Source organism: Microcebus murinus, chromosome 25 (genome assembly GCF_040939455.1).
Source record: "Microcebus murinus isolate Inina chromosome 25, M.murinus_Inina_mat1.0, whole genome shotgun sequence".
Taxonomy (NCBI): domain Eukaryota; kingdom Metazoa; phylum Chordata; class Mammalia; order Primates; family Cheirogaleidae; genus Microcebus; species Microcebus murinus.
The window spans coordinates 22,253,751-22,275,789 of NC_134128.1; positions in this window are offsets into that span (position 1 = coordinate 22,253,751).

Consider the following 22,039-nt stretch of genomic DNA (forward strand, 5'->3'; position numbering starts at 1 on the left):
ATTGACCTTGTCCCAAGTCTCCAACCCCGCCGCCGTAGGTACAGACTAAAGCTGAGAGGCAACTTCATGTTCTTGTATTCCCGAGGCGTTTACCACCAGTCCCCGTTTGGAAGCTGCCCCGGCTTTGGCTGTGACCGTGAGATTCTGAATCAAAACCCTCAGATCTCTGCTGCTCCGTCTGGCAGAGCTGGTCTTGGCCTCGCCACCCTGTTTTAAGGAGACCCAGGTTTCCTAGAAGGGTCTGGGTCTTGGCTAACCATTCCAGCTGATCCTTGCACCCAGAAATACAGAATGTCTGAATTTTAATTGCTGTGGCTTTGAGTGACAGGTTGAGTTCATGTCGTAACTCAAGAGAAGTGAAGCTGTAAGCCGTACATTGTCACGGCACGGTGTAAACTATACGTAATTTGGATCCAAACTGGCCTGGGTCGGTGAGCGGTTCTCTCCCCATCTGGATGACCTAAAACAGTGATTACAATTTAATCTCCCTGGCTTCCGGTTTCCTTTTCTACCTTTTCTATCAAACAGATAATAACCGTTTGCATCAGAAATGTAGTGGTTTGCACACGGCAAGTTCCAGTTCATGACAATTACCATTACTCGTGATCATTGCTAAAGGTTTTAATTTCGAAAGTTTGGGTAATTTATTTGTACAACCACCACACTCTGCTAATGATCGAGTGGCGTAACTTGCCTGTATTAATATATCTGTTGGTTCATAAGGAATACTCTTTATCTGTTGGAAAATGTGAAATACTAAATGCTGGGTAAATTTATTTTAACATTAGCATAAACAAGAGAGAATTCTGACACCCTTCTGGAATGTTCTCATTCCTCTGGGCTTCTCCGCTCACAGGGTAAATGGAGGAGCGACTTCCCCCAGCGGACACCTGCCAGGGCAGAGGGTGGGGGCCTCGTGGCTCTGCCTGTCCTCCCACCCCCCTCACCCGCAGGAGCAAAGCTGGTTCTTAGAGGCTGCTCAGTGGCTGGCATGGAATTGATACTGAAGGCCCCAAGTCCAACACTGCTAATCTCATCTATTTTCCTGCCACCGAGTGGTCTTCTTTAGAATCACACCAGTTATTGCCTATTAACGCTGGGCTCTGAGTACCAGGCAATTAATCTGCACCGAGCAAGTTGAAGGTGTTATCAGATATTGCAATCGTTCCGGGGGTAAGGAGATTTCAATTTAATTTCAACTTAACCTCCGTCTCTAGCTGTTAACATTAGAAGAGGGCTTCTAATAAAATGGTCAAATTCGTGATCCCATTTGTTATAACTAGCACTCTCTTCTCAGATGCAACGCCTGATTTCCAGCGGCCGGAGGGAAGAGTATTGGATTAACTCTCGGGATGGATCCGCTCCGGGTCTGGTCGGCCTGCTTGGCGGATGTAATGGCAGGGGATACACAGCGTGTATCTTGGCTGGGGACAAACTCATTCTCTTCCCGAGAGGGAGACAGGGTCCAGACCGGGGGCAAGAGCTCTCATCATCTCGAAACTTGAAGCTCCTTCCACAATGTGAATGCACTTCTGCTAAAGCTGAACTTTGAAGGAATGCACTCTTACTCTGTGGCACCAATACTCAGCTACCCACCTGTGGATTTTTTCTCTCTTGAGTAAGGCTCACAATCCTCTTGCATAACTTCTGTTGTTACAGCAAACAAGACCGGGAAACACACCGAGAGCCACAGGAGAGTACTGCAAAACAGGCTTTTATTACGCCGGCAGGCTCAGAGGGGCCTGATTCTCCAAATTCTGAAATTCTGAGCAGAATGGGGTCTGAGCATGGTGGCCTTTATATGTTACAGAAGCAAATGGTTACAAAGTCTGCACGAGAGTGAGGTCTAGTCTCCCGTTACTCTACAGTTGCTTAGTCGTGCTGTTTTGCAGTTAGGCACAAGATTGAAATCTAGCCAAAGGTCACTCTACAGTTGCTTAGTCATGCTAGTTTGCAGTTACTGCTGCTATTAGGAAGGGAGTGGAAAAATTCTCCCTTGCATTGTCTTTACCACTTTGTCATCAGTGACTATTTAAAACATGCTAACGTATGTTACAATAACCCAAAGAAACCACAACGAGAAAGGTAAGTCAGATGCTGGGAAAAATAAAATAACATATTCATACATCCTCAAATGAAACAATTGACTGTTTCCTTAGACTTCCTTCTATTCCCTACTATAATAAGATTTTTATGAAAATGGATTGAAGGTAGTTAATGCTAAAGGACTCAAGAGATGTAGGCTTGCTGACCTTGTTCTAGATATCATTGTTTAGGCCCAGGTACGCTCTGCTGTTGGTTCCTGGGCAAACATGAGACCAGGAGGACCAAAATGACTTGTTCAACATCCTGGTCAGGGACAGAGAAGAGACAGTACTTGAAGTTAGACCTTCTGACTTCTAGCTCTTTCATGAAGCCCCCTGCTTCAACACTGTCATAATACACTTCTTAGTAAACAACATAGAGTAATACTTTGGGGCGATTTATATATTTAGACTTACTTAAAATCATTGGCTCAGTGTTAGCCTTATGAACTGGTTTAAATCTTTAGTTAATTCACTATTAAACTCTTAATTGAAATTGATCCAGTGCTACAAATGGGAAAAATATGAACAGAGTGATTTGCAAACAGGCAGCTGGCCAGATGAGCGCAGGACATTACACGCGGCTTGACTTAGAGTCATCGTTGTCTACCTCTGGTGAGCTTTCAAGTCATGATGAGAGTGATGCCAGCTCTAAAACATATCGCACGTCATGGAGAATTAAGATGAGCGTTAACATAGCAGGGCCAGCCTAGAACACGCTTGAGAATTGTGGCCACACGTAATGAAAAGCCAGATTTATGTAAAAGAGTGGCACAGTGAGATTTGGAAGATGAGAGGGGGCTGTTATAGATGCAGAGGGAATAACTAGAAGGTGTCAAGGTCATTTGGGCAAAAATTATAAATCCTGGTGGCAGCCACGTGGGTGGGGGAGGGACACGCAGGAGCGGGTGGCTGGTGAGACGTGGACGGAGCGTGAAGGCAGTTTCTGGGATGGTGTCCAGCTTCCTGACGCTGAAGACTGGGTAGAGGGAAGTGGCCCTCTTAAGAGGAGAGATGAGCAGGGAAGGAGCTGAGGGCAGAAGGAGGTCATGGTTTTGGAGTGGGGCTTAGTCTGGCTTGCACGTAGACGTTATTAAAATTCCTTTTAGGCCGGGCGCAATGGCTCATGCCTGTAATCCTAGCACTCTGGGAGGCCGAGACGGGAGAATCGCTCAAGGTCAGGAGTTCGAAACCAACCTGAGCAAAAGTGAGACCCCGTCTCTACTGAAAAGAGAAAGAAATTAATTGGACAACTAAAAATACATAGGAAAAAAATTAACCAGGCATGGTGGCACATGCCTATAGTCCCAGTTACTCAGGAGGCTGAGGCAGGAGGATCACTTGAGCCCAGGAGTTGGAGGTTGCTGTGAGCTAGGCTGACGCCACGGCACTCTAGCCTGGGCAACAGAGTGAGACTCTGTCTCTAAATATATAAATAAATAAAATTCCTTTGGGTTTCTACAAGCAAATGTCCAGCAGGTGGTCCTATCTATGTGTCTGGAAATCAAAACGGATTTAGCCTAAGAAAATAGATTTGGGAGTCATCAAAGGAAACAGGAAAGCTCAGAGGAGACCTCCCACGGCCCCTGCCCCACCCGCCCCCTCCATGGATGGAGAGCTTGAGGCCAGGCCTGGGTAGAACAAAAACAGCCTTGGGGAGGACAGGAGGAAACCGTCAGTACCAGCTTTGGGGGTGACTAAGGGAAGATGGGGTGAGGGGGTGAATGCCCATGCTGGTTGTGAGGCCATGTCGTGATATGAGGCTGAAACCAGCACATACTTGACTCGATAACCAATTTTCCTCAGCTCTCTGAGGGTGGTGCAGCAATTGTGTCAATAGCCAATGGAATAAGAATAGCACGGCGAATAAGAACGCTTAAAAAATCCAATTTCTCAAACCTCTGAGAAATCACAGATGCTGATTCTTATGCACACCAACGAGCTAAACGTCACAAAAGCCGAATTAAAGGAAGGAGCAAAAGGGAAATCTTTATGCAGCTATCTGAGCATTCGACCCATTGCATTTTTTCGATAAATATAAAATCTCTCATGGTAAAGCGGGTGTGGGTGGGGAGAGTCTGGCCCACACTGGTTGGGGGAGAAGATTCGTTTATAAATTAAATGCACGTGCGATGTGACTTCACTGTACGGGTATAAGTGCTTTTTAAACAAACAGACTGAGATAAAGTGCATTTAACCAGATTCAGTCAAAAGATTCGGGTCTAATGTGACAGCTCTGATTATTATTTTTCTCATAATGACCAGCAAATAGAGTGAGAATTGCATAACCGGGTACTCTGAACAGCCCACAATTTGGTGTTTCTCTAAATCCTATTCTTTTACGGGACCCCAGTATGTCGCCTAGGATGGTTTTGTACTCCCAGGCTCAAGTGATCCTCCCAGCTCAGCCTCCCAAGGAGCTGGGACTACAGGTGTGCACCACCACGCCCGGCTAATTTTTGAAAAAACATTTTTTGAAAGGGGGGGGTGTCTCACTATGTTGCCCAGGATGATCTCAGACTCCTGGTCTCAAGCAATCCTCTCGTCTCAATCCATCCCAATAAAACCATATTCTTAAAGTACTTTTTCAAAATTTATTTGGGAGCAAAGCAATACTGAGCAATGCCTTCTCTGGGGAAGGAGGTCCATTGGTGACCCTGCTCACGGGCTTCTCCAATGTCCCGGACAATCTGGCTGGCACCCAGGATGTATGTGCCCTCTCTGCAGGACCCAAGTCCCGTATTGATTTGCGAAGCATGACCACTGGGGAACTGACCCGCCCACACTGACCCATGCGATCCATTACGTGGCTCTAGTACATCTAACCTTCCCTACCTGTTACCATTCCAGTGATATCTGGAAGCTTGGACAGTCGCTAGGGTCCCTTCCCTTGATGTGGCACTATGTGAAGGGTGGATCCAAAGTGATGACTGAGGCCCCTGAATGCTGCCTCGGAGTTGTGCAGCCAGGCACCAGCCGCGCTGCCCCTTCCTCATTCACAGCTGCTGGCGTGAAGAGATGCCACGGGTGCAGGAACCAGGGACGTCAGGCAAGCGATGAGGTCTCTGCACGCGGAGAGATCTCTGCACGAGGAGAGGTGTCTGCACATGGAGAGATCTCTGCACACGGAGAGGTCTCTGCACGAGGAGAGGTGCCTGTAGGTGGAGAAATCACTGCACGAGGAGAGGTGTCTGCACACGGAGAGGTCTCTGCACACGGAGGAAGAGGTCTCTGCAGGCGGAGGGAGAGGTCGCTGCATGCAGAGGGGTCGCTGCACGTGGGGAGGTCGCTGCACGCGGAGGGAGAGGTCTCTGCATGCGGGGAGGTCTCTGCATGCGGAGGGAGAGGTCGCTGCATGCGGGGAGGACTCTGCACGGAGGGAGAGAGGTCTCTGCACGAGGAGAGAGGGGTCTCTGCACAGAGGGAGAGAGGTCTCTGCACGCGGAGGGAGGGATCTCTGCACACGGAGGGAGAGAGGTCTCTGCACGTGGAGGGAGAGAGGTCTCTGCACGTGGAGGGAGAGATCTCTGCACGCGGAGGGAGAGGTCTCTGCCCACAGACAGGACTCTGGTGCTCTGTGCTTGTGCAGACCCAGCACTGAGGAAGTGACTTGTCTCTGTGTTTGTTTGTTTGTTTGTTTGTTTGACTAAAATGCTGAGGGGGATCTTCTTTGCCGCGCGGGGCTGGGGAGGCTGCTGGCCTCTTGCAGAAGGTGGGTGAGAGATGCAGCCTGCCCCGGGCACTGGTCTGGGCCGATTTCATGGTGACCTGACGAAGAAGGTGACCGGAGAGACGGCGATTCGCCAGGGGAGCAGGTGCAGGCTGGGGAAATCACGGAGTCTAAGGTAGATGCCGTCAGTGCATGGCATGTTGATTAGAAAGATCCATCCAGTTAGAGAGAATCAGGTCAAAAGCAATCTGATCAAAACTAATTACATTAAAAGCAAATTGGATAGAAGAAATTGTTGAATAGGTTGATCAAAAATATTTCATCTTATTCCATATATATTACACACACATATGTATATCTTTGTATATATATAGAGAGAATATACTGGATTTTTTTTCTCTAATCTATTTTGCATTTTTAAACATTTTCAAGTGAGATAATCTCAGGAGAAATGCTTTGAAAGTTATGGCATGCCAGCAAATGCAAAAAGAAAATGATGTTTATTGCCGGATGATGTTCAAAGACGGGATCAAGAGAGGACCAAAGAAAGACTTAGTGAAGGAACAGATTAAGAGGTAGAACAAAAGGAGATGCTGAGAGTGAAAAGAACCCCTGCATAGGGGGAATAACATAAAAAGCACAGTGTTAACCATGGGTCCTCAAACTACAGCCCGCAGGCCACATGCAGCCAGCCGAGGACATTTATCCGGCCCGCCGGGTGTTTTTGCCGCCGCTGCCTGTCCTGCTTAGCAGCCGACTCGTCCCGGGCCCACAGTGCGCATGTGTGGAATGTGCACTGCACTTTCCAACGGTCTGAGGGACAGTGACCTGGCCCCCTGTTTAAAAAGTTTGAGGACCCCTGATTAAGACACACACCATGCACATGTATATATAGTGCCTTTGTAGATTTTTAAATTTTGCAATATTTTATTTCATCTGTATTTTGTAACTCTCCCAATTTATTCAATAAGGAAATGAACAATTATTATTAACCCTATTTTAGAGATGAGGAAAAATGAGCACTATCACATAGACAACTTGCACAAAGTTACACGATTTTAAGTGTCAGATTTGAGCTTGTGCCCTTCATTGTTCTTTCTATTGTATCATTCCAGGTCTTCGATACAGAGAAAGAACTAACCCGGATGTCTCAACATTTGAATTTATGTCCTGGATGTCTCTAAATAGATGACATAACACTACTTTTCTGGGCTTCATTATTTTCATTCGTCAGATATGGAAATGGAACTATTAGCATTTTGCAAAAAATGATAGCAAAAAACACATTTCACACTGCGACACACACGTGTACCTGAGACAAAACATTGCAAAGTAATACTTGCCCTTCCTACGTGGAAGGAACTCTGAAATGTTCTGGTCTAGTATGTTTTCTAAATGTCGGTCACAACCCGTTAAGTAGATTTTCTGATCCATTAATTCGCTGCAATTTTGGACTAGATAGATAAGCTCTTTTCCAATTCTCTTATCACGCGGTTCTCCATGTCTAGAGTGAATTCTTGGGACCAGACTAAATTCGTGGGTGGGAAAAGCAGGCTTTCTGATTGGAGAAGTTGTTGGCCCGTCTGAGTCACTACTGTACTTTAAACCGAAGATCAGAAGCACTCATGAGAAGAAAAAAAAAATCACAGCAGGAGAAAACCACCTGCACTGGTTTCAAAATGCTGCACCCCAACTCCCACCCAAGTCACGGGATCATCCTGTCCAGCTCAGAGTTGCAAGTCTGAAATAAGAAAATTTAATAATTATGCTGGTACTTTACATGTGGATACTAGTGATTTTATTTTTGAGGCACTTCTAATACTTCCAAATGTTTTTGTGGGATGAGTTAGCAAGGTGTCGTTTGCACAGATGAAAAAACTAAGATGCCGAAAGGTTAGTCATCAAATATAAAGCTTTGCACAATGCTTTGAATAAATATCTGTGAGATATTATTGAATTATGCTGCACACATATAAGGTCACAGAACAAGTTAATAATAGTAAGAACTGATTTCTGCACTCAAGTTCTTGCAACACTGCGTCACGCCAAAAGTAAACTCTCAGAAGTACCTTTAAGTAGGCCCTCTTTCTAGGTGTGATTAAAAAGAAACTTCGAGATAAAAAAAAAATTTATTTAAATGTCTGACATGTATACATGAATACGTATCTATGTCCTCGCACATATATCTCAGCTTTTACAAATTCAATTTTTATTTTATAGGTATGTTTGGCACCATTTAATTATTTCCGATGGGAAAAGCCACACATGGATTCTATCTCTCGTAAACATGATTTTGCTTCAAAGAGGGGAATGTGAAATTCTCTCAAGCTTCCATTCTTTAAATAAAGCATTTTAAAAATCCTCTCTGGGCCAGGCGAGGTGGCTCACGCCTGTAATCCTAGCACTCTGGGAGGCCGAGGTGAGCGGATTGCTCGAGGTCAGGAGTTCGAAACCAGCCTGAGCAAGAGTGAGACCCCGTCTCTACTAAAAAATAGAAGGAAATTAATTGGCCAACTAATACAGAGAAAAAATTAGCCGGGCATGGTGGCGCAGGCCTGTAGTCCCAGCTACTCGGGAGGCTGAGGCAGGAGGATCGCTTGAGCCCAGGAGTTTGAGGTTGCTGTGATGCCACGGCACTCACTCTAGCCTGAGCAACAAAGCGAGACTGTCTCAAAAAAAAAAATAAAAATAAAAATAAAAAAAATAAATGAAAAATAAAAATCCTCTCTGATGATTCTTTTACACTCACGCAGATCCGGTGTTCTCCTAATGACAGTTCTTTGGAGCACTTATTCTTTCTTTAGTTTATTCAACCAATATTTGAGTGTCCTTATGGGCCATGACCTTGCAGTCTTCTGAGAACACAGAAGTGAACAGAATGTCACCGTGCCGCCTCTGAGGAGTTCATTGTCTAGTGGCACAGAGACGTTTGAACAAACAACCCAGGGAGCTAATGGCACAGGAGAGAAACTGGGGCTAAGGACGTGAGGATATTACTACTCCATGGCTATTTTTCCCTGGGGGGAAAATTCACATCTCTGCTCTCTAGAGACTTTGTTTAGAATAAATAACAAAGCCATATAAAAAGCACATGAGGTCTGCTCAGGAAAGCAGCTGTCCTGAAAAACAATTCCTGTGTTTCCCCCAAAACAAGACAGGGTCTTATATTTATTTTTCCTCATAAGACACCCTAGGGCTTATTTACAGAGGACGTGTTTTTTTGTTTGTTTGTTTTTAAGTATGGTACAACAATCTACATTTACTCAAATAGAGTTAAGTCGTCTTCTTCTGGAACATCATCACTCTCCAAATCCCGAACTCCATCCTGAATTTCTTGCGACTCTATTTCCTTTAGAACCACTGGCCCCAATCTCTCATGTCGAGCAACAGCGCTCTCACGGGGCAGATGAGAAGGGCTGCTCGTCTTCTTTCCCGCTCCGCGACGACACGCATGGGTTGTGCAGACGCGCTGCGCAGCCACGCCCGTCACTAGGGCTTATTTTCGGGGTGGGGCTTCTATTGCGCACATGCTTAGAAATCCCACTAGGGCTTATTTTATGTGTAGGTCTTATTTTCGGGGAAACACGGTAATATACTAGCAAAAGCAGAACACACCAGTGAAATAAGCATGTGTACCATAAGTACTTGTTGATCAAGTCTTTGTCTTATTACTTCTCTATTACTAGTATTATTACTGTTCTCTCATTACTACATGAGTACTACTGTGATTTTTTCCATGAATTTGTTCCGTCTGCATTTACATTTCTGAGTTTGGTCCATCTGCATTCCAGGTGGGCCGGTCGGACCACCCTGCTGCCTGGTTGCATGTAGGAACCCGCGGCTCAGCGATGACAACTTCATGTCACCCTCTCTGGAGTAATTTAAAATTGAACCAGATATAAAGCCGGGGAGCAACATGGCAGCACATAATTCCGCTCTCTCCTCAAGGAGCTGACCTAGTTCGCGTGGAATTTCCATGCCTTGTGAATCCCGTTTCAAATAATCACACCTCCCTAGACAGAGCGTCGACTCAGAAATACACACCCCAGTGCCAGCCCCGGGGGGAGGTCAAGCGGACAGGCTATGGCTCCGATCGGATTATGTACCGTCCCCAAATATTTAGTTCCAGTAAAGCAGTAGCAAAGGGTTTATCTGGAACTAAATGCTAAATATCAGTGCTTGGTTCCAGATGCATGCCATGCATTTAGCACTGGTGGTTAGTTCCGGATAAATAGCAAAGGGTCCCGTACCCCAGTGGTCGCGGCCACAGGTGGGGTCTCCTCGTTCCGTCACCGTGGGTTCGGCACACTCAGCTGGCCGCAGTGTGGGGAAACGGTGGGGGACGATGTCAGAGCTCCCCAGCTGGGTGGCCCTGGGCAGACAAGCGCTCACACAGGGTCACGTCTCCAGCCCAGGTCTCCACCTGGGTCTCCCGTCCCCTCTGAACTCCCCCTCCTGGCACACTGCCCCTTGGACTGGGGCAGCTCAGCCTCCTGCTTCCCAACAACGGGCAGTGATGCGAGGCTCACGCTTTCACTTCCGATTATAGTTATTTATTTATTTTTTTATTTTATTTTATTATTATTATTATTTTGAGACAGAGTCTCACTCTGTTGCCCGGGCTAGAGTGAGTGCTGTGGCGTCAGCCTAGCTCACAGCAACCTCAAACTCCTGGGCTCAAGCGATCCTCCTGCCTCAGCCTCCCGAGTAGCTGGGAACTACAGGCATGCGCCACCATGCCCGGCTAATTTTTTTCTCTATGTATTTTTAGTTGGCCAATTAATTTCTTTCTATTTTTTAGAGTAGAGACGGGGTCTCGCTCTTGCTCTATCTGGTTTCGAACTCCTGATCTTGAGGGATCCTCCCGCCTCGGCCTCCCAGAGTGCTAGGATGACAGGTGTGAGCCACCGCGCCCGGCCTCTGCTTATGGTTATTAACAATCGACCTCTCCCACACCTGGCAGCTGGGGTCTCTTCTCCTGCTCGGCGGAGCTCCCGACAGAGGCTGCTTCATCTTGCTCTCTTGTTCCCCACGTCTAAGGAATGTCTCGCTGGGTGGAATAAACGTGCTCCGAACGCCCGGGGAGGAGTCTGGTGCGCTGGCTACGTCTTTCCTGAGGAAGCCCGGTCCCTGGGCTGCGGGGTTGTCGCTAGTCTTGAGGTGTCGGGGCGTCGTGGAGAGGGCAAACCCAGGAAGTCCCAGCACGGAGGCGCTGGCGGGCGCAGGTGCATCTCAGAACTAATTTCTCAGAGAGGTCCCTGGTGTTGGCAGGTGCTGCCGGCTTCCTTCAGCTCCCGTGCAGAGACGCGAGACAGAATTTAATAAAAACATCATCTTTGTGACCTGGATACCTTTCCACTGCTTTTCAGGGTCACTGGAAGAGCCTCTGGGACATCTGCCTTTGAAAACGGGGCTTGGCGTAGGTGCACACGGCAAAAAGTTCTAGTGGAGCTGAAATCTCTTTTCTTTTTTTTTGAATTAAAACTTTGTTTCCCCTTTTATTTCATCATATTATGGGGGTACAGATATTGTTAGGGTTACATATATCGCCCCTGCCACCCCTCCCCCCCATGTGCCAGAGATTCAAGCGTGTCCAACCCCCAGGTGGTGTGCACCACACACATTATGTAAGTACATACCCTTCCCCTCCTCCCCCTCCTGCCTGCCCTCCACCCGATAAAAGGTTTGTTTTTTTTTTTGTATGTTTGGTGGTTTTTTTTGACATTTTGGTTACATTGTATATCTTTGCCTCTCCCTAAGAAGGGTTAGGAATTTCTTTTCTGATGACCCAGTAGCCCAGTCTCTGGCTAAGGATAGGAAATCATCAGAAAGACTCATTAACAAATTAGTAGAGCTTCTCTTTAAAATTCTACCGTAAGGGATTATTTTTTCTTAATTTAAGTGAAATCCCTCGCCTTGTTTATAATGTTTTAATGCATATTCACTTTAGAAAAATGTAAAATAAAGACGACAATAGCATAACAACGATAATAAATCACTTAACATCCCCAGACTTAACACTGCCCAGACGAATTCACCGTTGACGCTTAAACGTGTGTATGTCGATGATTTTTTAATTGGACAGTTGCGGTGAATGTCTCTCGATTGCCCACGCATATCTATATAGGAAAATTGCCTGGACTTCAGTGCTCCATTAACTGTAAACGAGAGACATGAACGTGTGAAATTCAAGCAAGCTGGTAAGTTGAGATGGCAGAGCTGGAGAAGTCAGAGAAAACCGATTTCACACCAGTGGTTCTCATTGTGCATAGGATGTGAATAAGGATCCCATGCCTAGAAGTGCCAATTGTTGTCCCTGCCTGCAGGGGCCACCAGCCCACACGGAGGCATGGCCTCTGTCCTTTCTTCCTGGTCCACAATGACTGGTCTGGGAGGCTGAAAGAGACCCACCCGCTCCGCTGAGCCTGGCATTCCGGGCCGAGTCACCTACACGCTTGCCCGCAGGTGTTTTGTATTAACTGAAGAACGTGAAGCCAAGCTGAATGTCTCTAGATGAAGCTCGCCACTTTTTTAAAGACACGGTCTTCAGAGATGATTCTGGTTCCTGTAAAAATCAACCTGCCACCTCTCCCAGGGCAAGAAGGGTGCATACGGGGTCAACTCCCCCTGCAGACAAAGAGGAGACAAATAACATCTACTGTTTATTGAAACTTTTTCTGTGCTAGAGGCTTTACTATCTCTTATATCATGTAATCACCCATTCTGGGAGGGAGGCATTATTTTTATTTTTATTTATTTATTTTTTTGAGACAGAGTCTCACTCTGTTGCCCAGGCTAGAGTGACATGGCATCACCCTAGCTCACAGCAGCCTCCAACTCCTGGGCTCAAGCGATCCTCCTGCCTCAGCCTCCCGAGTAGCTGGGACTACAGGCATGCGCCACCATGCCCGGCTAATTTTGTCTATATATTTTTAGTTGGCCAGTTAATTCCTTTCTATTTTTAGTAGAGACGGGGTCTCGCTCTTGCTCAGGCTGGTTTTGAACTCCTGACCTTGAGCGATCCGCCTGCCTCGGCCTCCCAGAGTGCTGGGATGACAGGTGTGAGCCACCGTACCCGGCTGGGAGGGAGGCATTATTAACACAATGTTATAAATAGGATGATTATCGCCCAAATAGGGTAATGACTTATGCAATGTCACACGGCCTTGGAGACAGAGACAGATTTAAGCCAATGCAGCCTCACTCCAACTTGCTTGTCTTCTTGAGGTAGCAGGTGCACACGGTGAGGAACTGAGTTTTTTTTTTACAAAGTGAAGTTGGTGGCAGCTCTTTACCTAACAGTAGCACGTCGTTGTTTCTGTTCTGCTAGTCCAGAAATGTTAAAAAATGGAAAAGTTCAGGGTTCATACAACTGATCATCCTTGGAGAAAAGGAACTTTGGCAGGAACCCCAATTATTAAACAAATAACACCCAACCCCCAACACCTCAATGAAGACTTCAAATGCTCCTTTTATACATATATATGTATGTATATATATACTTTTTTTTAAGACAGAGTCTCACTCTGTTGCCCGGGCTACAGTGCCGTGACATCAGCCTAGCTCACAGCAACCTCAAACTCCTGTGCTCAAGCCATCCTCCTGCCTCAGCCTCCCGAGTAGCTGGGACTACAGGCATGTGCCACCACGCCCGGGTAATTTTTTCTATATATTTTTAGTTGGCCAATTAATTTCTTTCTATGTATAGTAGAGATGGCGTCTCACTTTTGCTCAGGCTGGTCTTGAACTCCTGACCTCGAGCGATCTGCCCACCTCGGCCTCCCAGAGTGCTAGGATTACTAAATGCTCCTTTTAAATCTCCCCTTATTTGGAGGAATATTATGATCAGAAGACATCATTACTATCAAGAACATATGGTCATTACTCTTAGGAATTTAACCTTATGAAATAACAGGATGAAGCTCCAATACAGGCACCTTGATCAAAGGCTTATTTATAATTATAACAACAACAAAAGATACCACAAACTTTTAACAATAAATTAGTACACTCAGATGGCAGAACGCAGACAAACGTCAACAAGACTTTGTTCGAACATAGAAAATATTTATAACATTATGTGAAAAACGTAAGACTGAATTTACAGGCAAAGCTTAAGAAGTAAAATAATACGTATAACAACAGCCTGGGAGAGAGATTGCCAACGTTTGAACAGATGTCCCCCTCGGGATGGGAAGCGTGCAGGTGCCTCTTTCATCCAAGCACTACTAGGCACAGGTTCTTTTTTGCTTTATTGGGCATATGCTGCATTTAAGAACAGGAAAAAGTTAAAATTTCCATTTGCAGCCACAAGCTGGTGATCTGCACACCGGTCCTCCTCAAATTGCAACGTGCATATGCTCACCTGGAGCTTGTTTGAAATGCAGATCTGATGGAGTTCAAGGTGAAGGCTGGGATTCTGCATTTCAAACAAGCTCCCAAGTAATGCCTCAACGGTTGCTGGTCTGGGGGCCACGTTTGGAGATGGGGTTCACGCACAACAAATAAGCAAGAATCATCCCAGCGCCCCTTGTGAATTCTTCCCTTAAGAACCCGAGTGGGAAAGTTTTGCCGAATGGCTACCTGAACCTCCTCCCGCTGCAACGCCCACTTGCTCCTTTTCCTGTCTCTCACTCTGCTCTGCACCGATTTTAACATCCACGCTCAGTCCGGCCCCCGAGGTTTTCTTCTCCCGGGTAACCTTCCTCTGCCCCTGTTTTGAAATTAAATTCCATTTGTTCTGCTCGTGTTGGCACACAAAAAAAAAATTGGTCTCAAGTTAGTTTAATAAAACCATCACTAAAACAATTGTCTTGAGTAGTGTAATTATAGCGCTAGTAATTAGACTCCTCACTGAACGCATAGCATATAGTCAGATCACATTTGGACAAGCGCCGCGCTCCCCATTCCGTTTTAGCCTCCCCTCAAATGCAATCCTGTTTGTTTGCATGGAAGGGCTTTCTAGATGGTGAGGCCGCCATGGACGCTCTCGGGAGATTACGCCACCTATAAAACCGGGGGGATTTGGCACATGCCCTGGTACCCATTGCATCACCTATGGTGGCTGGCGGGGGCGGGGGAGGCCTGAGGTGCTTCCCCCAAGCATATCATCCACGCGGTGAGGCGGTCCTCGCTTTCAACCACCAGAACTGATTCGAGAATTCACTGAAATCGGACCCGAGTCTCTCCCGGGACATTGACAGAAAGCATCTTCCCACCACCACGATGCCCGTTTGACGCCTGCTTCCTCGTGCCATGCCATCTCCTCCGCGGAGGCTGCACCTGCAGCTTTCTCAAAGCACAGACCCTGCAGACATCCCTGGGCGTCCTCCAGCTCGGGTGTCTCTCGTAGGGGCCTGCAGGTGCCACAAGGCCACAGTGAGCCGAGCCAAGGTTCGTGCACATCGCGAGGAGTTTCCCTGCGTAGCCCCCAAACTGCCCTATTTCCCACCAAAGATAACGTGACTTTGACCTGTCTCTTGCTTTCCAAAGGACGAAGCGCTCCTAACAGACATTGGGTGTCTAACACTGCGTGACATGTTTAGATGTCACAATAATCTGTCCCATCATCCCTGTTCCATAGATGGAAAACTGAGGCTCAGGGAAGGTATGTCATTTGCTCAAGTTCAACCAGCTAAGAAAGCAGAGCAGAGATTGCAGCTCGTGCTTCCCTAACTCCAGGACCTGAATTCTTTTTTTTTTTTTCTCTCTCTCTCTCTTTTTTTTTTTTTTCCAATTTTTATTTTAGCGTAATATGGGGGTACAAGTGTTAAGGTTACATATATCGCCCATGCCCCCCTCCCCCCTCAAGTAAGAGCTTCAAGCGTGTCCATCCGGCCTGAATTCTTATCCACTGTGCTCAGAGAAGGAAGTCGAGCACAGAGCACGCTCCCGGGAGGCTGGCCCGCTCTCATCTTACGGAGCAAGACGCCACACTTCTCCTCCCTCCGAGTGAGTAGACTCTTGGGGGTCTCTGAGAGGTTGCCATCCACTGCCTCCTGTAAAATTGGGACAACCGGTGGAGAGACCACGCCTCACAAGGGCTGTGGGCCTGGCACAAGCCATGAAGCCAGAGAATCAGCAGAGGTTGTGTTTTCTCACGAGTCTCGTGCAGGGTGGTGGGAAAAGCATTGTGCTCACAGCAGCTCTGGATCTCTCCCCCGTCTCTTTAATTTTGCACCTTCATTTTCTGGTCTAGGAAGTGTGAATAATTATACCGATGCCTCTAAAATCTTAGGGGTGTGCATGCATGTGCACAAAATGACATCAAGCATGTAAAAACATTTTGAAAAATGGAAAATGTTATTTGCATGTAAATTATTATTCTCGAGACTTAACCCATCCAGATGATGGGTTGCTTCATCTGCTGAGTTCATGTCTGGTGTGGTTTAGATGTCATATGTCATAGCAAGGAAAAATAATATCATATCACCTATAAGTATTATTCATGTTTACATATTTACCTTATTAAAATATCATAGACATGCAAGTAGGATGCTTGCATAGATGTTGCAAGCCTTCTTTTGCATTTTATTTTTTACCCTGGTTTCAATTTGCAGGCTTTTGAGTTCCCTCTCCGTAATAGAACTGCTCTGTTCCCAGCTGATTGATTCTAGGAATTTGCTGAATGCAGCCAAACTATGACATATTTGCATCTTTAAGGCTTGCGATGTTCTTTCAGTTTTCAAAATGAGTTTATTTAGAGGAAATGTATGACTCCTTGAACTAATGGCAAATTAAGTTAATAAAATTCATACCTGCTGTGGGCAATGATGATTATATATCAAAGGGAAAATAAATCAAAGGCTAAATTCCACACTCTCTAATTGATCACATTTCCCATTCATTTTGGTAGAAATGCTTTCTGTTTGGAATTATAATGTTGAGGCACGGAACAAATGACTCTCTCTTTGTCGCCAGTCTCCCTCTCTCAGAAGTTCCCTGTTGACATCTTCTGCCCCCTCCTACCTGGCCACACAGCCATCCGAGTTTTCTACGGTACTATTCGTTCACTACAGAACACGCACTCACAATATTGGAATTTTCATCTTCCTTAGGAAATACGTCTCATTTGTCTGTAATTCTGTGTGCTGACAACTTGTTAACACCCATCGCATTTTTTTTTTAAATGAACTTGAACAAAAGCTGATGTAGAATGAGACACAAGACTGGAATTCAGGAATATTTTCCATGAGACCCTTCTATACCAGCCTCTGGTGCTGTCTCAGCAAAGATATAACCTCCTTGTGAATCCCTCACTCACACCATGAATTATTGTCCTTGAAGTAAGGCCAATTCCAGGGAATTTAAAAATGATGTGAACTCTGACAATACTTTTAAAGCTAGGTGCGTTTGACTGAGTGCGCATTTTGCAGACACCATCCGTCCAAGTTCAACTTAGGCTCAGGCTGACCAATTAGGAAGCATGGGATGAGTCAGCAAATATTTATACTAATAGGTGTGTGTCTATAATAGGTGCTTCTCGTGAGCCCACACTTGAGTCTTGTGTAGTTTCTAATAAAAATTTGCCCTGAGACAGACTGATTCTACAAACAATCCTCTCTCTAATCCAGAGCCCTGAAAATTTCTTAGAATATAACGTGAGTGTTGGTTGCTTTCCTGCTGCTGTTTATACCATATATCATATTAGGATTTACTTGGTGGATGCTTTTGCAGGAACGAGACATTGATAAATGGCAACTTGTGTCAAGTAATTAGGCACAAAAAGCAGCCCACTTAGAGGGGGAAAAAAAATCTCAAAACTTCAGTATGGTCAGAGATGCTAAATAAACTACCAAATGTAGAAAGATGGTTACCCAATCCATGTCAGAGGGGGAGAATATTTAGCAGAAATATTTCTGGCAAATACACATTGAACACAAGATCAGAGGAGATCATAGCGAGCTTAGAAAACATATCATCAAAAGTGGGCAGTCTCCAAATTTCAAATCAAATCCATACAATCCAATTCAATGCAACAAGCATTCACTTAGCAAATATTCATATCAACCCTGGCTTCAAAGAATTTATACCTAGAAAGGAAAGTTAGGGAAAAAAAACATAAGTGAATTTTAAAAAGCTTATAATAAAATAATCAAGGAAAGTAATTGATTATTAAGTTAGATGCCTGGATTTGAATTTCACCAAGTCACTTCATTCTTTTGTTTCCTTGATGATATTTGGGGATTAACGAGACCACTTAGACTACTAGTCCATTTAGAAATCTTGTATGCAAAAGTATTTTTTAGTGCTTAATCTCATTTTCTGGGAGTAAACTCACGGGCAGGAACTGAGGTGCTTGGTGTGTAAACGACTGGACAAATGAACATGAGAAGGTACCACGGAAGTTCAACACTGGGTGCCGTGGCGGGGAGAGGCAGGAAGGACCCCTTCCGAAGACAGAGCTCAGTATTTCTGTGAAAGATGACGAGTGGGAGAAGTCTGAAGGCATGGGGGACAAACAGTGAGAAGTATATTCCGGAACTTTGGCCGGAGTGCAGAATACATCACAGGAATCAGTGAAAGATCAGCAAGCAAATTTGTCCTTCATGAGGTGGTGTGGAATCACTGTTTTTTTTTTTTTTTTGACCAGGGCAGTGATATTCAGATCCTTGTTTGGAAAAAAAAAAAAAAAAAAAAAGAATCTGAAAGGAGGCCAGGCGAGGTGGCTCACGCCTGTAATCCTAGCACTCTGGGAGGCTGAGGTGGGCGGATCGCTGGAGGTCAGGAGTTCGAAACCAGCCTGAGCAAGAGTGACACCCCGTCTCTACTATAAACAGAAATAAATTAATTGGCCAACTAATACACATAGAAAACATTAGTCGTGCATGGTGGCACATGCCTGTAGCCCCAGCTACTCTGGAGGCTGAGGCAGCAGGATCGCTTGAGCCCAGGAGTTTGAGGTTGCTGTGAGCTAGGCTGATCCCATGGCACTCACTCTAGCCTGGGCAACAAAGCGAGACTCTGAGGAAAGAAAGAAAGAAAGAAAGAAAGAAAGAAAGAAAGAAAGAAAGAAAGAAAGAAAGAAAGAAAGAAAGAAAGAAAGAAAGAAAGAAAGAAAGAAAGAAAGAAAGAAAGAAAGAAAGAAAGAAGGAGGGAGGGAGGGAGGGAGGGAGGGAGGGAGGGAGGGAGGAAGGAAGGAAGGAAGGAAGGAAGGAAGGAAGGAAGGAAGGAAGGAAGGAAGGAAGGAAGGAAACGTGTAAGTGGGATGGAAAGCTGGTGACCCGGAAGCAGAAAGAGCGGCAGGAAACTTTAGTCTGCGTGGAAACGCAGGTTCCACAGGTTCTCGCGATACCAAGGAGGAAGTGGTGCGGGAGTTACCAGGAATTTGCTGCGTGGGATATAGGGCTAGGTCTGGCTTGGATTTCACGGAAGCTGACGCGTGTCGTCATGACAGTAATAATAACGGTGACATATTGTAGGGCAGAGGAAGGGCAGAGGAATTCTTCCAATTGTCGGGAATTTACTTGGGTGGGGCAATGAGCTAACCGCAAACCTTTGCTTCTGGTCATTGCTTGCTTGCTGTACCGCTGTATGGGGAATTATGGGATGAGGTCATTGAAGCACGGGCGACTGGCCCATCAGGCAATAGAGGGCAACCAACCCGCCAATTATTTCAAAAGGCAATAGTGGGCAACCAGTCATTTTAAAGGTCCACGCATGATCCACTCGTAGTCAGCTTGTGCGCAGCTTGTGCACCATGGGGATAAAAGGCATGCCGTTGTTCCGGTCGGGGGTCCTTGCCTGCAAGAGTGGCCACCGCGTTGGCGCTCTGGGGCTTGGACCCTGGCTAGCCAGAAAATAAACCTCCTCTTGCGTGATTGCATCCTCGATGTCTCTGCTTTTCTGTCCAGTGGGGCTGTGGAAGGTCGGTCCCTAACAATATATTTGCACAAAAGTAGGTAGAGATCACCTTCCGAATAGCCTGGATGGCTGGGACGAGTCTGCTCTGAGTGGAGGTTCAAATCACGAGGGCTTTTCATAACAAAGATGAGTCTGGCTGCAGCGTGTAAATGGATTAGGAAGAGACTGAATCAGAACTGGGAGGTGCTTGAGGAAGTGATTCAGGTGGTAAACACAAGTTGGCAAAACAGCTAAAATACGTGGGCGATGGGTAAAGGCACAGGTAAAGGCACAGTTGTGTATGTTTCTCTGTGCAATATTTATTTATTTATTATTTATTTATTTGAGACAGAGTCTCACTCTGTTGCCCAGGCTAGAGTGAGTGCCGTGGCGTCAGCCTAGCTCACAGCAACCTCAGACTCCTGGGCTCAAGCGATCCTCCTGCCTCAGCCTCCCGAGTAGCTGGGACTACAGGCATGTGCCACCATGCCCGGCTAATTTCTTTCTATATATATTAGTCATCCAACTAATTTCTTTCTATTTTTAGTAGAGGCAGGGTCTCGCTCTTGCTTAGGCTGGTTTCGAACTCCTGACCTCGAGCGATCTGCCCACCTCGGCCTCCCAGAGTGCTAGGATGACAGGCGTGAGCCACCACGCCCGGCCTGCAATTTTTATTTTTGCACCGAGGCAGAACAAACGTAACTGAGCCTAAATCCACGCAGCTCAAGCCACCTGCTGCATCACTTTGTCCAGGTCAGAGGTAACAGGTCAAATGGATGGGTTGACGGTGGCCACTGAAAAGAAAAGATGAATGGGATGCCTGTTCATAGAACATAGTGATTCACAGAATGTCAGGATTAGAGTGGTGAGTGATCACAGGTGACCCCAGGATTTACAGCATGGAGGACTGGACAGATGTTAGTCCTTTTATGTGAAATCAACAAGTTGGGGGTGGTCAGTCTGGGACAGGTTGAGTTTGAGGTGATGGGAGAGACACACCTGGACAGAGAAATTCAACAGAAAGCTGCAAGTTTCAGGGCTCAAGGGAAGGAGCGGAGCTGGGTATAAAGACTTAGAAGACGTACCATTAAAATTGCCATCGAAGCCAGAGGAGTGATTGATTTCCTGAAATTAATAAAGCAATTCCTCTGATGGCTGATGAAGAATCAAGACTCATCAGCTTACCCTTGCTCCAACAGTTAGGTCAGGAACAGATAAGAGTTCCCAGACTGGAGAGAACCTCACTCAGTTTCTCTGTATTCAGATGCAACGGGAACATAGACTATTATTTAGTTGATTTAATCAACGTAGTCTGCTAAACCAGATAATTAAGCCTCCCATACCACACTTCTAGTCTCAATCACTTTGTCCCTAAATTACTCAATTTGTACAGCTACGTTGATTAAATATCCAACTCCTCCAGGTTGTGTGGGATACAACCATTTATAAGTCTTAAAGGAATTGTCCAAAGAACATAACCTGATTTAAGATTCCAACAGCATGTAAAATTAACCTGCATTATCAGAGGTTTATTTTATGAAGACTTATTTTGCGTATCTCTGTGAATTATTATAAAATAACATCTTAAGGCTTCTCCCGCCCACTGGCTGACTGAATGGACCCCCTCCCGGCCAAGGGGATATCCTAAAACTAAATTGCCTGTCACCAGGAGGGAGACCAGACGTGCCTCATCATGCCCCCCCTCCCTCCTGGGAGACATCCTTTGTTACTCATTAAACAGGCCTAAGGCTATACAAAACAAACCTGCAGGTCCTCAGTTTACACAACAAATATGTCCCATAGCTGGTCTCTGATAAACAGAGTTATCTTAAAACAGTCCAAGCCTTTAGACAAAACTTCATGCCTTTAACCAATTACAAGTCAAAGAGTCTTTAAGCCCGCCTATAACTTGTAAACCCCCTCTTCGAGATGGCCCAGCTTTTCGGGCCAAACCAATGTAAGCCTCCCACGTATTGATTTATGACTTTACCTGTAACCCCTGTCTCCTTGAAATGTATAAAACCAAACTGTGACCCAGCCTCAGCGGGTCCAATCGTCCAAGGCTTCTTAGACGTGGCTCCCAGTCATGGTCCTCAAATTTCAGCTCAGAATAAGCCTCTATAAATTATTTTACAGAGTTTGGCTTCTTTTCCATTGACATCTCTAATTCTATTCTGGACATTACTGTTCAATCTTTTAAAAGTTGAATGTCTTAAAAAAAAATTAGAGAAGTTGAAACCACCAAGAACTTTTCTTAATCATTTGCTAATATCCGAAGGCAGTTCCATCAGGTTAAAATGGAAAGCATTAATTCTTACTCTGCAAGAAAAAAATCCTTACCATATAAATGATTAAACACTAAGAATGATTAAAATCATAATGCTCTAATCAATATACCGTAGTACAAAATTTCGGTATTTTCGAATGACTTTGTACGTTGCTT